Source organism: Peromyscus maniculatus, chromosome 4 (assembly GCF_049852395.1).
Source record: "Peromyscus maniculatus bairdii isolate BWxNUB_F1_BW_parent chromosome 4, HU_Pman_BW_mat_3.1, whole genome shotgun sequence".
Taxonomy (NCBI): domain Eukaryota; kingdom Metazoa; phylum Chordata; class Mammalia; order Rodentia; family Cricetidae; genus Peromyscus; species Peromyscus maniculatus.
In genome coordinates this window covers 134,728,558-134,746,045 of record NC_134855.1, presented here as the reverse complement: position 1 = coordinate 134,746,045, position 17,488 = coordinate 134,728,558, and the positions used below count along the sequence as shown (strand labels likewise).

The window sequence follows — 17,488 nt, the reverse complement described above, 5'->3', positions numbered from 1 at the left end:
CTCTACAATCCTCCTGGTCTGGTTCCCTTGGTTCCAGCCAAGAGTCTACCACCAGAGCTGTGAGGAGAAAAGCCGGGACACAGGTTCTGAACACTGTGCAAATATTGACCAAGTGATCCTGGACTTTGCTTTTTGTCTTCCAGTTTGTCTAGTTCTCTGAATTCTGTCATTTCTTCCCATGGAGGACACAATCTATTCTAAATTCGTAGAGGCTGACTTTTTTACCTGTGAGGCTTTAAATGTTCTTTCTTCCTTCCTTTCCTTCTTTCCTTCTTTTCTTTTTCAAAGCTTTTTCAAAGCGAGTCCCAGAACTCGCTCTGTAGACCAGGTTGGCCTCGAACTCAAAGAGATCCACTGGCTTCTGCTTCCCAAGTGCTGGGATTAAAGGTGTAAGCCACCACCATCCAGCTAAATTTTGTTTTTGTCTTTTTTTTTCAGAGCTCAGGACCGAACCCAGGGCCTTGTGCTTGCTAGGCAAGCACTCTACCACTGAGCTAAATCCCCAACCCCCTAAATTTGTTTATAAAAAGATTTATGTCTTTTTATAAAAGTGGTTTTTTTATAAACACTTTTTTTTTATTAAAAAAAAGTTTTTGCTTGAATGTCTGTACATCATGTGCATCATGCCTGGTGCCTGTGGAGTTCACAAGATTTACATAAGGGGTTGTGAACACTATGTGGATGCTGGGACTAAATGCGGGACCTATGTAAGAGCACAGAGTGCTCCTAACTGCTGTGCCATCTCTCCAGCCCCATCCTGTGGGGAGCCTTCATTTAGAAGAAAAGCCCCACCAACAACAACAACTAAGAATGCATGAGAAAGTTATTTAGGAGTCTTCTGGTTCCTTATGTTCACAGGCAAGGAGGGGGAAGCAGGAATGAGGGGAAATGGTTTCGACCTTGAGTTTGTGCCTTTCTACCATCTCTTCTGAAAGATCAAGTTTGGTCAACCTTTATGCTCGAAATATCTAGCCTATAAAAGATAACAGAACTGTGATGTATTTGTGCAATAGATCACTACTCAGCAATAAAGAAGAGCCTTCTAATGCTTGCCACAAATTTAGATGAATCTAAAACACATGCTGAGTAGAAGAAGCCAGACACAAAAATGACATATTGAAACTCTAGAACAGACAAAAGTTATACACACTGACAGAAAGTTGATCCATGGTTGTGTAAAGGCAGATAAAAGGGTGATTACGAAGGGAGGTGAGGACCACACATCGTGATGCACACATATGTCCATATATGTGCATGTGTACCCACACACAGATACAACCACTCATCTACATGCACTCACATGTACACAAACACTTGATGTGAGATTCCAGTATAGCTTCACAATAACCCTATGTAGAAGCTACTTTTATTATCTCTGCCTTACAAATTGGAAACCGAGGCACAAGATTTGCCTAAGGTTTGGCAGTTGCTGAGTGACAGACTGGATGGGCTATGACTCTACCCATCTGGCTCAATCTTAAGCATTATGCATTGTCCTATTAATCTGACTTCAGAATAAAAGTCAAGTCTTTTTGCTCCTTAATACTTTCTTCTCTGGTAGCAGAAAGTCCAGTGCTGCTGTATCTTCCTTAGTAAGCCATTGCCCCTTTTAGATGCCTCCTGAATACTAGCTGAGAGAGTGGAATGCTGACTCCCTTTACGTCCAGTCCAGTGGGGTTTTCAGATGCCCCCACTGAATGGACTCAGAGAAACATACATGGGAGACGGAGCCAGGAAGAATGGCTAGAAGAACAAAGAAGTCAGACCAAATGTCGCATTCTCCTGGACTGGCTCTCCTCAACCTTCTATTGATGGACCTCTGGAAATATAACCCTACCATCTCCCCTGGTCCTCAGCCCAGTGGTGACAGGAAGCCAAGAAGGCGAGAGGTGATAGGAGAAACTTTGGAATTATGTCCTATAGCCCAGGTGCCTATCTCTAAGTGTCCTTGGGAAGGTTGGTGCAACCAAGCGAAACATGACTCCTCCTTGGGAAGGAGAGTTGGCTTCACTCTGTTGTCACCCAAGGTCTGTATTGTTGATTAAACTAGGTCTTAAACAGTGCGACGATTTAATATCTAAATGTCTAAAATAGTATAAATGTAAAATTCAACCAAGATAGAGTCAAGGTCACATTTTTGCTTTTTAAAGACTTTTGTTTTAACACTTTCTAATTTTATTTGTAATGGTGTGTGTATGTGTGTGTCTGTGCACATCAGTGAAGGCATACAAGGAGTTCAGGAGAGGACACTGGATTCCCCGGGAGCTGAGGTTACAGGCTGTCGTGGAAGAATCTTTTTGTACACTGTGAAGGTGTGTCACTCAGATTGGTTTAATAAAAAGCTGAACAGTCAATAGCTAGGCAGGATTTTCGGGGCAGAGAGAACCCTGGGAAGAAGAAAGCAGAGTCACCAGCCAGATACAGAGGAAGCAGGACATGCAGAAGGAAAGGTAACAGCCAGGAGCCACGTGACAGGACGCAGATGAATAGAAATGGGTCAATTCATGTTATAAACAACTTAAATTGCTAGTTAGAAACAAGCCTAAGCTATTGGCCAAATTTTCATAATTAATAATTAGTCTCAATGTCATTATTAGGGAGCTGACAGTTCCGACCATAAAGTCCGACTACAACAGGCAGTTGTGAGCTGCCAGATGTGGATGGTGGGAACCGCAAGAGCACCATCTCTCCAGCCCTGATCTTGAGCTATGGAGCAAGGGTGACCTTAAACTTCTGTTCTTGTTTCCCCTTCTTGAGAGCTGGGATTAGAGGCCTCTGACATCACATTTTATGCAGTGCTGAGGATCCCACCCAGGGTTCCATGCATTCTAGGCATGCACTCTACCAACCGAGCCATTCCCCTAGGTTCCCATGCGGGTATTTTTTTCTTGCAAATAGAGAAACTACTCTACACCCTCTTTGTTCATTTTACACTGTATCTTGAAGACGGTTCCTTATCAGTGCGCAGAGCAGCTTTGTTTTATCTCACACACGTGTAATATCCAATCATATGACTGTACAGTAGAGCTAAATGGAAGGCAGAGTCACTATCAATAGTTTCTTAAAAACACCGCAATTCCGCTGGGTGGTGGCGGTGGTGGCGCATGCCTTTAATCCCAGCATTTAGGAAGCAGAGGTAGATGGATCTCTGTGAGTTTAAGGCCAGCCTGGTCTACAGAGTGAGTTAGAGGATAGCCAGGGCTACACAGAGAAACTCTGTCTCAAAAAAACAAAACAAAACAAAGACAAAAAAACAAAATAAGAGCTGGAGAGATGGCTCAGTGGTTAAGAGCACTTGACTGCTCTTCCAGAGGACCCGGGTTCAATTCCCAGCACCCCTGGCAGCTCACAGTTGTCTGTAACTCTAGTTCTAAGGAACTTGACACCCTGACATGGACATACATGCAGGCAAAACACCAATGCACATAAGATAAAAATAAGTAAAATTTGAAAAATAATAAATAAAAGCACTAATTCATATTTGTCCATGTAAGTTTATGTTTTCTAAAAATAGGTCTCCTTTAATCATAGCAGAGGCAAGCAGATCTCTGAGTTCGAGGCCAGCCTGGTCTATAAAGTGAGTTCCCGGACAGTCAAGGCTGTTACACAGAGAAACCCTGTCTGGAAAACAAACAAAAATAAACAAACAGATACCGGTCTCACTATTGGACCTGGCTCAAACTCAGAGAGATCTACCTGTCTCTGCCTCCCAAGTGCTGGGCTTAAAGTCATGTGTTGCCATGCCAAGCTTACACATTTATTTTAGGGTAAGTATCTTTTTTTTTCCCATATGTAAAAGCAAAGAGCCTTTATTCAAGCTCCGGGGCTAGGTCCCTCTGTCTGTCTGACTCAGCGGTGACAGCAGAGAGCCTAGGGTAAGTATCTTCTAATGAGGTCTAAATAGTTGAGGGAGGCAATTTAAAAAGTTTAATTGGCATTTATAAAATGGAGGCTGCCCAGATGTGGTGGCACAAGCCTGTACTGCCAGCACTTGAGAAGTGGAAGCAGGAAGATCAGGAGTTCAAGGTCATCCTCTGCTACCTGGAGACTCTGAAGCCAGGCTACATGAGACCTTGCCTCAAAAAATCAAAATTAGGGCCAGTGAGATGGTTAAGCAGCTGCCCCATGCCTGACAACTTGAATTCAATCCTCAGAATCCTCATGGCAGAAGGAAATCACCAGCACCCCAAGTTGTCCTCTGACTTCCATAGGAGTGCTGTGGTGTTCATGTCTGGACACACACAACAAATGTAAAAAAAAAAGATTTAAAAAATTAGGGATTGGGGATTTAGCTCAGTGGTAGAGCGCTTGCCTAGCAAGCACAAGGCCTTGGGTTTGGTCCTCAGCTCTAGAAAAAAAAAGTTAAAGTTCAACTATTGAAGATATTACCACATAGCTTCCGTAATGTATTATTGGTTTATACCATTTATACTGATTGGAAGTTGCACCATGTCGATACACAAGCTCTACTTCTTTAAAGAACTACCCCCTCCCAATAAAAAAGGTAAAAATAATTTCTATCTCAAACTGGAAAACTGTTAGTCTCTTGTTGAACACTGTGTTTTCCCTCTCTTGCCCCTGAAAGTGGAGTTTTCTCTCCCTCCTGCCTGCTCCCAAATCACTGACAGGGAGACTTATTTATTTTTTTTTTAAGATTTATTTATTTATTATGTATACAGCATGTATGACTGCAGGCCAGAAGAGGGCATCAGATCTCGTTACAGATGGTTGTGAGCCACCATGTGGTTGCTGGGAATTGAACTCAGGACCTCTGGAAGAGCAGTCAGTGCTCTTAACCTCTGAGCCATCTCTCCAGTCCCCTGACAGGGAGACTTATTATTATGAGAGGTCAGCCAATAGCTTAGGCTTGTTTCTAACTAGCTCTTATAACTTAACCCATTTCTGTTAATTTTCTTTCTGCCTCGTGGCTTTATTACCTTTACTCTGTACTGCCCATGCTGCTTTCCTGTTTCTTCAATTTCTGGGTCCCAGCTCTCCCCATCTCCGCCCTTCTTCCCAGCATCCTCTCTGCCCCCCCAAATCCTGCCTAGCTATTGGCAGTTCGGCTTTTTACTAAACCAGTCTAAGTGGACACATCTTCACAGTGTACAACAAGATTATTCCACAACATGCCCCCATAAACAGTGCTATCCAGGAACTACCTCTCTTTAGAACAGATTCAGATTTAGGGCTGCAGAGGTAGAGTGCTTGCCTAGCATACACTAAATCCTGGGTTCAACCTCCAGCACTGCATGAAACCAGACATGGCAAATACCCATGACCCCAGCACTCGGCAGCTGAAGGCAGAAATAACGGAAGCTCAAAGTCATCTTTAGCTGCATAGCTAGTATGAACTCATGATGAGCTACAAGAAAACCCATATCAAAAATAAATAAATAAATATATATATATATATATATATATTCAGAGCTACTTCATCAATTTTATAAGATTGATTGGTATACACATTTTAACTATTTTTAGTTTTTTCATTTTGTTTTGTTTTCAAGACAGGGTTTCTCTTTTTTGTTTGTTTTTTGAGACAGGGTTTCTCTGTATAGTTTTGGTGCCTGTCCTGGAACTTGCTCTGTAGACCAGGCTGGCCTCAAACTCAGAGATCTGCCTGCTTCTGCCTCCCGAGTGCTAGGATTACATTTCAAATGTAACCATGACATTTTAGACTTCTGCCAGCAAGTGATTCTTCAGTGTCTCAGTTTCCATCCAGACCTGGCCTGTGTGCTTCCTTCTGAGGCAAAGCTCAGCCATTACTTGACTCCTGTCCCTTCTCCAGAATCTAGGTGGACACGAGCAGGAAAGGGTGCACGTGGGTTAGGAGCAGGTTGTCCCTTATTGACCATGTGCTCCCTGTCACTAGAGGTTTCCGGGTGGAAGTTGAGTATCAATATTTACTCTGTCTCAGGTCTTGGGTTGGTGTCCCCAGAGATGAGTCAGCTGAGTCTCTGCCCTCTCAGAGCTTGATACTCATGGAGAAAAAGTAAACAGACAGTGACCATGGAGAGTTTACTCAGCATTGAGCTGGACTTCCTCTGCTGACAATATCTGGAACTCCTTGCTACATAACACATGGAAATGCTGGAAACAGAAACAACACATTCTTTTGAACACACAACTGACCCCTTCACAAACAACCTGGGCTTTTAACAGGCATTTGGACTTAAGAAAAGTTAGGAGATGGAGCTAAAACCCCAGATAAACCTGGAAAAATTGAAGGTCCAAGGCTTGAACAGTTCATCTGGCTCTTGGCAGAATGCCTTGGCCATCCCAGAACATAAGGAGGCTTGTCAGACAGGAAATGTCTTTTCCCCAGGGCCTCTGGTCTCCCCTGGGAGGCTGACAAGAGACCATTTTGTGGCTTCTCCGGATCTGATGAGGCATAGGCTTTTCTTTTTTTAGATTTTCCTTTTCTATTTTTAAGTGTGTGTGTGTGTGTGTGTGTGTGTGTGTGTGTGTGTGTGTGGTGTGTGTGGTGTGTGTGGTATGTGTATGGGTGTGTGTGTGGTGTGTGTGTAGTGTGTGTATGTGTGTGTGGTGTGGTGTGTGTGTGTGGTGTGGTGTGTGGGTGTGGTGTGGTGTGTGTGTGTGTGCTGTGGTGTGTGTGTATGTGGTGTGTGTGTGTGTGTGTGTGTGTGTGTGTGTGTGTGTGTGTGTTTCAGTCTCTGTGCACATGAGTGCAGGTGCTGAGGAAGAACAGAAAAAGGTATTAGATCCCCTGGAGTTGGAGTTGCAGTTGTGAGCTGGCTGACAGGGACTGGGAACCAAAGTCTGGTTCTCTGGAAGAGCAGGAAGTGCTCTTAACAGGTGAGTCATCTCTGCAGTCCCTGGCAACAACGACTTCTGCCCATCCTCTTTCCAGGATGCACCTGAGAATGTGTAACTCATTGCTATGTGGAATCGGCTCCTGGCAAGAGGGTGCCCACCCCTAACTCAGTGCAGTTGTTTAACTCTTCATGTTTGTGTCATCCTTTGCGGTGTTTGGGACAGGATTATAAGGATGTGGCTTGTTCTTGCAGTCCATGCAAATCACAAGCTGTCTAAACCGCAGATGCCTCAGCGTGTCTTAGAACCATTCAGGCTTTGGCCTTATCTTACCCGCATGGATGAGCTTGACAAGAGGCTGCTCTTGGGATGGGTGCCTTCTCAACTCAAACCAAAGGGAAAGGGTAAATCTAGTTTCCCAAATGGCTCATCCAGCATCTCAGCATTGAGTTTTGTTGGCTCTAAATAGCCTGATGTGGGTCACACACTCATCCCTCAACCAGTCCTGATGATAGGGATTTAGCATGTATTCGTTAGTTTAAATTAAGTTAAAATTGTTAGTTTAAATTCCTGGAATGAGGGCTGAAGAATTCAAGGTCTTGCTAGGAAGAGAAAAGTGGGGAGGGAATGTTGGTTGGGGATGGATACCAGGGAACAACAGATAAAGACAATGACTGTGTACCTCCTTTCCCAGAGCAGAGAAGGGCGTGTATATTTGGGGCAAGAACACAAAGAGCCTGGATTCATAGCCCTGGAATCCAGGGAGCCTCCCACGGAGGGACAGAGGTTCTCGTAGAGGAGGTGGGGGTAGAGGAGTGGAGCCACAGCTTTGGGGTTTAGCCATCGTGATGTCTTAGTATTGTTTTCCTAACAGGATGACTTTTGTAATTGTGGCATTTGTGGGTACAGAGTAGGAAGGAAATGGGTCGAGCTGTGGACACTGGGTCTCTGAAATCTGTCCTGAGGAATTACCTAAGTCTGTAAGTCCAGATCCTCCTGTTTTGGGAGGGCAGCAGGGGAACTTACAACATTTGAGTGGAGGGTTGTGTGTGTTCTAGTAAGCCTCACCAGAGACCCTGGCCCAGGAACAGGAGGCTGCTGCTACAGGAGGCTGGTGGCGAGACCCTGGTGTCTGGACCTAGTGCCGCTACTGATTTCCTGTGTGTTCCTGCACCTGGCACTGCCTCTCTCTGGGCTCCGGTTTCCCAGTCCCTACCCAGGACTAGGTCAGGTCCTTCTGCTTTATTCAATCTCCAGGATCCCTTTGATTTGTCTTTCCTCACATGGTGATACTTTCCACACTTACCCTCCCCTACTGTTGTTATTGTTTGTACTGTTTATTGTCAAGTTATTTTAATTCATTGCTTCCTGGTAAAAAAAATCCTGGTCACTAAATCAAGCCAAGGTTTTTTTCATAGCAACCCTAACTTCTGTCGTGGAGATGCCTGACCTGATGTTGCCCAACCTGGACTCTGGTTGTGGAATAATCTTTTTGTACACTGTGAAGATGTTCCTTTGCCAAGGTGCCTTCTGATTGGTTTAACAAAGAGCAATAGCTAGGCAAGAAGAGGTTAGGTGGAGTTTTGGGCACAGAGAGAAGAAAAGGAGATGAATCTAGGTACGAGAGAGATGCCAGAGAACACAGAACAGAACAGGAGGTCCAAGATGGATGAGAGGTAAAAAGCCAGGAGGCAAAACTTAGATTAATATAAATGGTTAATTTAAGTTATAAGAGCTAGTGTGGCGGGGAGCTGGAGAGATGGCTCAGTGGATTAAGAGCACTGGCTGTTCTTCAAGAGGACCTGGGTTCAATTCCCAGCACCCACATGGCAGTTCACAGCTTCTGTGCTCCAGTTCCAAGGGATCTGACAACCTCACACAGACAAACATGCAAAAAAAAAATGCACATGAAATAAGAATAAATAAATCATTTTAAAAAAGAAAATAATAAGAGCTAGTTGGACAAGCCTAAGCTATAGGCCAAGCTTTCATAATAATGTCTCCATATTGTTTTTTTTGTGAGCTGGTAGCCCAAAGGAAAAAATCTGTCTACATATGGTGTCCAACATGGGGGCTCAAATATCCAAACACAGGATCTGAGAAAGCTAAGAAAATTCTGGACAAGGAGCCAGATATGGCTTACTAGTCCTTCAGTCTAGTCTTTGAGGCGGGCTTGTGCACAATGACGTACAGAGTCACAGCTGCTAGTTGCTGCCTGCAGGCCGGAGCCAGCTGCCAGTGCCATGCTTTCATAATAATTTAATAATTTAAAGACTCTATGTTGTTTTTGTGAACTGGTGGCCCAAAGAAAAATCTGACTACAGCCTCTAGCAGGTCCTCCTGCCTCAGCCTCCAGAGCACCTGGGACAATAGCTTGTTATTAATGTTTCTTTTGATGATTTTTTGAGTTCTTTCCTCTTCATTCAGGCATATCTGGAAAGTCTATGTTTGTGTGGATTTCTCTGCATAAATTCAAGGAGTTGTTAAATTTCTGTTGTTTTGAGACAGAGTCTATATGTGTAGTCCAGGATGGTTTTAAATTTGGGATCTTCCTGCCGCCACCACACAAATGCTGGGATTAATTTGCCAAAGCTTCTTTTGCCATTGGTAAAGTGGTCTTCAAATCTGATATGTTCTTGTAAATTTTTTTTTTTTTTTGGTTTTTCGAGACAGGGTTTCTCTGTGTAGCTTTGTGCCTTTCCTGGATCTTGCTCTGTAGACCAGGCTGGCCTCAAACTCACAAAGATCCACCTGGCTCTGCCTCCTGAGTGCTGGGATTAAAGGCATGCACCACCACAGCCTGGATGTTCTTGTAAATTTTGGTTTACCTTTCTGAAACTTCTGGTTAAGTACTATTGCTTTCCAAGTGTAGAGTACATATGTAATATGTGGATTTTAGACCTCATTTGTATTTTGGTCTTATTTTCCTAATAAAATTGTCAGTAATTGGAATGTCATGAACATCCTCTCCTTGCTGGTTATTCTGACATTCATAATGGTGGTCGGTTATCAGGCAGCTGGAAAAATAAGGTTTCTTGTAGGCAGAAGTTTTTGTCCCAAAAGTCACTCCCAAGTAACCACACAGAGGCTTAATATTAATTATAAATGCTTGGCCAATAGCGCAGGCTTGTTACTCGCTAACTCTTATATTTTCAATCAACTCATATTTTTATCTATGCTTTACATGTGGCTTGGTACCTTTTTTCAGTATGGACATGTCCATCTTGCTTCTCTCTGCATCTGCTCAATACTCCTCTCACTCCCCCTCTTCTTTCCAGCATTCTCCTAGTCTGGCTCTCCCACCCAATCTCTTCTTGCCTAGCTATAGGCCAGTCAGCTCTTTATTAATCAATAAGAGTAATACATATTTACAGTGTACAAAGATTGTTCCATAGCAGTTTCTAGTTGTGTTTAAAATTTTTATATAGAGACTGGAGTGATGGTTCTTCAATTAAGAGCCCTGGTTGTTATTCTAGTGGACACAGATTTGATCCCTAGCATCCACACAGCAGCTCACAAATCTCTAACTCCAGTCCCAGCATATCTAGCACCCTCTTCTGGCCTCTAGGGGCACCAGGCGCAAAGGTCAACACCAGGTTTCCTTCTTTTTTTATTTTTTATTTTTTCCAGAGCTGAAGACCAAACCCAGGGCCTTGTGCTTGCTAGGCAAGCGCTCTATCACTGAGCTAAATCCCAGCCCCCAGGTTTCCTTCTTAATTGACCTCCACCTTTAAATTTTTAATTTAATGATTTGTTTATTTTTTAATTTTCAAGACAGTATTTCTCTGTGTAGCCCTAGCTGTCCTGAGACTCACTCTATAGAACAGGCTGGCCTCAAACTCAGAGATCCTCTCCTGCTCCTGAGCGTTGGGATTAAAGGCGTGTGTCATCACCACCTGGCTTTGTTTGTTGTTTGTTTTGTTTTTAAGACAGAGTCTTACTGAGTACTCTTAGTTGGTCTGGAACTCACAGAGATGCACCTGCCTCTGCCTCCTAAGCCCTAGGATTGAAGTCATGTCACTAAGCCACTGAGCAAAGAATGGATGATTCCTTAAAATCAGAGTTAAGTAATAATAATTTAAAAAAGCCAAGTAAAGATAGAAAATGTACAGGGAGTCTGAACCCTGTATGTTATTGTGTTGGCTTTGAATTTTTTGATTGCTGATGAACAAATGATAGCTACTAAGAGACATTGGATTATGAAGGCTGCTGGATTAAACCAACCTATATATTTTAAAAGTGTCTTCACTTCAAAATGGAAGTCAAAAGATGTCCTGCTTTGGGGAAGAGGTTATGCTTTTATTCCCACAGAAAATGAAAGGCTGTGGATTCGTTCAAGGTTTAAGATGATCAGGTTTGATCAGAGAAGACCCCCTGAAAATCCTGGCTACAGACATAAATAAACAAACAAAAAAACTAAAAGACACACAATGTATATTTTACTCGCTCAAACATAAAACAAAAAAATCATCTTTGGTTGAGTTTTGTACAATGCACAGTCTATACTTATATTAATGCAGATATGTATGTTACCTTTAAAAGTTTATGTATTTTCAGAGCAAGGGGACCAGGCATCAATAAAAATGAACAGCACAGATGATCCAGCATCTCAGAACACCTCTGTTGCAGTTTCCTCAGAGTTCTGCATCCAGAACAACTTCAAGGCTGCTGGCTGTGATGATCCAGCCTCACACACTACTCCAGTCAGGACTTGACCATAATATTGATTTTTCTCAGGGTCCCCCAAAAATTCCAGCACACCCAAGCAACAGGAAGCAGTCTAGAGAAAACAATGCCCACATTCCCAAAAGATGGGTTATGGATGTTTGTGTTTGTCATCATTTAAGGGGGATTGGTTACAAGTTGTTATTGGTCATGGTAAAAAAAAAAAGCTAAACAAAAGAGATTCAGGGATTTCTTTCTGAAGGAAACAAAGGAGTAGATAATATAGAAATGATGAGATAAAGGATAGATTATTGGAATCTACTTTAATCCAAAATGCAACTATTAATCTCAAAATATTTTACATTGGTATGGATTTTGATTTATTGATACAAATTTAAAGTTATTTTAGTTATACTGTATGTATGTTTCTACTCTTGTTTGGTGTATTGTGCTTATGTAGCTCATTTAAAAACATAATGCATAGCTGGATGGTGGTGGCGCACACCTTTAATCCCAGTACTTGGGAGGCAGAGACGGGCTGATATCTGTGAGTTTGAGGCCAGCCTGGTCTACAAAGTGAGTTCAAGGACAGCTAGTACTGTTACACAGAGAAACCCTGTCTTGAAAAATAAAAAATAAATAAATAAAAATTTAAAAATGTAATGTATAGTTAGGAAATTATGTTAATAGTCATCTGTAATAATCAAATTTACAGTCACATTGGGTATATTCTCAAGATTAGACAGATATTATTTAGATAGATGGTCTTCAAACACTTCAAAGACCTATAGAATATGACATTTAAGATGTTTAATAACCTAAGGCTTTTCCTGACAGTGAAACATGTTTGCTCCTGACAGCACCAATGTATTTCAAAAGATGTTGGTGGGCATTGAAGAAACTCTGTATGGAGTTTGCTTTCTTTATGGCAAAAGCTAGCCATTTGGACAAAAAAAAAAAAAAAAAAAAAAAAAAAAAAAAAAAAAAAAAAAACTGTCCTTGCTTCAACTGCTGACAGTATGCTATCCAAACTGGACCAGAAGGACACAAAAGAAAGTGACTGTCAGACTTTGCCAAGACAAGGTAGAACAGTCCTTCAAAATTCCCTGCTTCTTAAAAATGTCTGTCGGATTTACTAGGCCTGTAGGCCAAAGATAGATACCCCAACGTTACAGAAGAACTTCTGGTGACTGTCCAGGCAGCCAGATGTCTCTGCCATTAGGTAATATGACACCCTTTCTGGGGTATCATTAGACTTACAGTTTTCCTTAGTTATGATAATAAGTAAATTAGACACAAAACTTTAGACTCATAATGATAAGATATATGATAGAGTATTTTCTCTGAATTTGCCAAATACAAATGGACTGGTTATTCTAATTGTAATTATTACTTGATAACTGTTTTTGTTGTGTATAATTTTACTATGTTAAAGTTAAGATCTTCCTTTTTTAATTAGACAAATTAAACAGAGAAACCCTGTAAACGCTTGTTTACAACTTCCTTTCTATTAAATATTTTTTGTACACTGTGGATATTTGTTGTTCTCATTTGTTGGTTTAATAAAAAACTAAATGGTCAATGGCTAGGCAGGTAGAGGTCAGGCAGGGCTTGTGCACAAAAAGAGAGTGCAGGGATGTGTTGTAGAATATTCTCCTTAAGATGTGTTACATTTGTTTATGCTGTGGAACATTTGCTTAATGATGCAAAGATGTATTGAATTCTTTCATGCTGCATTTGTTTAACTCTGCCTGTCTAAAACACCTGATTGGTCTAAGAAATAGCTGAACAGCCAATAGCAAAGAAGGAGAAAGAATCGGTGGGGCTGGCAGGCAGAGAAAATAAATAAGAGGAGAGATCAGGGAGGAGAGGGTGAAGGAGCAGCTACACAGCAAGCCACGGAGTAAGAAGTAAAGAAAGATATATAGAAGAGAAAGATAAAAGCCCAGAGGCAAAAGGCAAATAGGATAATTTAAGTTAAAAAAAAAAAAAGCTGGCAAGAAACAATCCAAGCTAAGGCCTGGCATTCATAAGTAAGAACAAGTCTCCACTGTGTTTATTTGGGAGGTGGGTGGTGGGTCCCCCAGAAGAGTGAAGAGTTAAGAAAGACCAACTACAGGGATGAAGGAGGGCAGAGTTGCCAGGCACATGCAGAGGAAGCAGGCGTGAATATGCTGTGCTGAAAAAGGTACTACCACATGGTAGAGCATAGATAAGTAATATGAGTTCATTTTAGCTGAAAGAGCTAGTTACTAACAATTGGCCGAGCATTTATAATTAATAAAAAGTCTCTGTGGTTATTTGGGAATTGGCTGGTGGGACAGAATACCCCACCTACAAGGAATCATCTTGTTTACAACTTCCTTTCTGTTAAATACTCTTCCTCTTTAGCTACAACTACAAAACAACCCAACCCACCTCAACTCAACCCAAACCAAATTCCTCTCATTTTTCTCAGGCAGAGCAGCTAGCCACAATACTCAGAGCTTACATAAACATCCTAATTGTGCCACCTGCCATCTGACGTTGGAAAAATTACTAAGTCTCTTTATGCCTCAGTTTCCTCATATGGTGATGAGGCCACCATAGCAGCTAGAATAGTGTATAGACATATGGAACACTTACTTTCCATGGCCCATTGTAAGCACTATTTGCTAACTTATTCTTCTTTTCATCCTTTTGTTACGTAGGTTACTGGGCGTGTATGCCTTTCAGCATGATGCTTTTCAAGGTATGGATTCTGAGTCAGCAATGTCAGAATTTCCTGAAGAAATAAGGAAGGCAGTTTACTGTAGAGAATCACAGTTTTTAGGGCAGACTGGAGGAGTTTACATTTAAAAAATACATTCTTGGGCCAGTGATGATGACTCAGCAGGTATGGACCTGATGCTGAGCCTGACCACCTGAGTTCAATCCTGACCCACAAGGTAGGGGGAGAAAACTGGTTCAGTTCAGTGGATTTTTAGGATATTCATAGACCAATATAACCATCACTATGATCTAATTTTAGAACATTTGATTACTTCATAAAGAAGCTGTATCACCTAACCTGGTGGCACAGGTCTGTAATCCCAGCTTCTGGGAAGACGGAGACAGGAGGTTTGAAAGGTCAAGGCCAACCTGGGAAATCTGTCTTAAAATAGAAAGTAGCTGTTATGGTGTTACATGGCTACAAACTCACATTCAGGAGGCTGAAGCAGGATGACTGCTGCAAGTTCTAGGCTAGTTGGGACTACATAGTGAGTACCCAGTCCTTAAAGGTACACGGCAAGATGCTGCTTCTAACACACACACACACACACACACACACACACACACACACACACTGTAACAGAAGGCAAGGAGACTAGGACTGCAGATCAGTTGATGGACTATGTTTAGCATACTGAAGTCCTGGGTCTGATCTGAGCACGACATAAATTGTGTAGGGTAGCTCACACCTGTACTTCTAGCACTTAGGCTGTATAGGCAGAAGGATTGAAAGTTCAAGGCCATCTTTGGCTAAATAGTGAGTTTGAGGCCAGAGCAACCTAAAAAAAGGAAGAATGGAAGGAAGAAGACAGAGGGTGGGAGGAGAGGGAGGAGGACAAGAAGGAGGAAGAAGAGGGAAGAAGTCAGAATCAAAACAACGCTGGCATACAGCTCAGTGGCAGAGTGCGCTCCACACGAGAAAAGAAAGACTGAGGGTTTGATCCCCAGTAACTCAGAAGGAAGAGAAGCAGAAGAAATTGTACCTTTTCTCACTCTCTTAGCCATCCCGAGTCTTAATCTTCCTTCTGGACATTTGCCTATTCTGAACAGTTCATATAAATGGAATTAAATAACATGTGTTTTTGTGATCTGGTTTATTTCACTTAGCATAATATTTTCAAGGCTCTTGCATATTGTGGCATATATCAACACTCCATTATTTTTTTATTGCCTACTTTGTCCTATTGTATAGATACAGGACCTTTTTGTTTATCCATTTCTGAGTACTTCTCTTTCTTTTTTTGTTTTTTGAGACAGGTTTCTCTGTGTAACAGCCTTGGCTGTACTGGAACTTGCTTTGTGACCAGACAGGCCTCGAACTCACAGAGATCCACTTGCCTCTGCCTCCTGAGTGCTGAGATTAAAGGCATGAGCGACTACACCTGGCCCATTTCTGAGTATTTATATGTTGGCTTTATAAATAAGCTGTCCACACTGTGTGGACGCATGTTTTCACTTCTCCCAGGTATATAGCAAGAGCTTTACCACTGAGCTACAAGCCTGTCCCATGCTTAATATTTTGTGGAATTGCCACACTGTTTTCCAAAGTGGCTACATTTTATGTTCCCACTGGCAATGCATGCAGGCATTTGTCTTGCCAGAACGTGTCATTTTGTTTGCTTTTTTCTTTCAGCCATCCCAGTGAGTGTGAAGTGATGGCTCATGATGACTTGGATTTGCCTTCTCCCAATAACTAGTGAGGCTGAGTATCTTTTCAGGGGCTCATTGGCCACTGTGTATCTTCTTTGCTGCCATGTCTGTTGAAATCCTTGGCTCATTTAAGGATTTGTCTGATGCATTTTTATAATTGAGTTGTAAGAGTTCTTTATATAGTCTCAGGCCAATGAGAGGGCTCAGCAGGTAAAGGCATCTACGGCCATGCAAGAAGGCTCCTGAATTAAATCCCTGTAATTTAACATGATGGAAAAGAACTGATTCCCACAATTTCTTTGACCTCTATATAAATGTCGTGGTATATGACTGACCCTTCCCTAGATAAATAAAAATAAATGTAAAAACAAATTAAGGGGCTGGAGAAATGGTTCATCAGTTTATAGCGCTTGCTACTCTTCCTAAGGACCCAAATTTGGTTCCCAGCAACCATATTGTTCAGCTCACAACTTCCTGTAACTCTACAGGGGATCCAATGCCATCTCCTTGCTTCTGTGAGTACTGCACTCATATGTAGCTACATTCACTTAGACACATACACATAAATAAAAAATAAAAACAAGTTTTATTTTTACATTTATTTTCTCTTTCTGTAGGCTGTTTTTATTTTTTGTTGGTATCTATTGGAGCAGAAAAGTTTTCAGTTTTGATGAGGTTGAGATGGTGTTGGTGGCAGCATGAATAGCAACAAGGAAGCAGCCCAGAGCCCGCACCAAATTGCGCAGAGGCAGGTCACTCTAGGTGAGTGTGGGCATGGAGCTGGGGGCCCGACCCTGGCCAGCCACTCTGCTTGCCTCGGTTCTGGCCTTTGGCCTGGGCCCTCAGCTTCGCACCTCCTCTTTACCATTCCGCAATTCACCAGTGAGGCCCGGATTGTAGGTGACCTCCTCCCAAACCGGCTCCGGAGCCAATCAGAAAAGGGCAGATCCCGCAACCCGCCTCCCTTTCTTTTTGATACCTCACTTAGCATGCCCTGACACGTCCAAAGATGCCACAGCCAATCAAGTTTAAACTAATGTAAGCGTTTCTTGCTTAGTCGATTGTGTTTGCTGGAGATGACCTAACTGTTCCTGGAATTCCCCGGGGTGGCCTTAAAAGGAGCCTGCAAGTATCTCTCGGGTCATCACCATTTTGTTATGTGGCTGAACGCTGCATGCCGGAATTTTCTCTCGAGAAATAAACCCTCTTGCTTTTGCATATGTGAGTGGTGGTCTTTTGTGGGGGTGATTTGAGACCCTAACAAGGTCTTAACGGGGCATAAGATAGCTATTAATCTGAGCTTATAGGTGGCCCTCTTGTTCAGATGTGTGAGCAGTCCCTCATAAAAAGACTCTCACCTGAGATTCCAGTCACTCCTTCCTTCCTCTCCTCACTCCCTCTCCCAGCTGCATGTATATTCATTTCAATAGGTGCTAACGTAGATAGAGGTTGGGAGATTAAGTGAAGGGAAGAAGGAGGCACCCCACTATGAAGCTTTTGTGAGGCAGTTACCTACGCAAAGTTGGGCTTTACGATGATTCAGTTATTTGGGGTCACATATGCACCTCTAAGTAAGCCCTATAAATTCATTGGCTCATCAAGCTAGACCTGGGTAGAACTGTGTCTTTGTTCTGTGCCCTCTCAT

General features: G+C 42.3%; 1 long non-coding RNA gene across 1 annotated transcript; it reads left to right on the top strand.

Moving 5' to 3' along the window:
* The first annotated feature begins 6,608 nt into the window (after positions 1–6,608).
* LOC143273047 (uncharacterized) lies at positions 6,609–16,391 on the top strand. Its single transcript, XR_013050891.1, has 3 exons — positions 6,609–8,453; positions 11,335–14,173; positions 15,451–16,391. It is a non-coding gene; the product is annotated as an uncharacterized LOC143273047 (long non-coding RNA).
* The last annotated feature ends 1,097 nt before the right edge of the window (positions 16,392–17,488 follow it).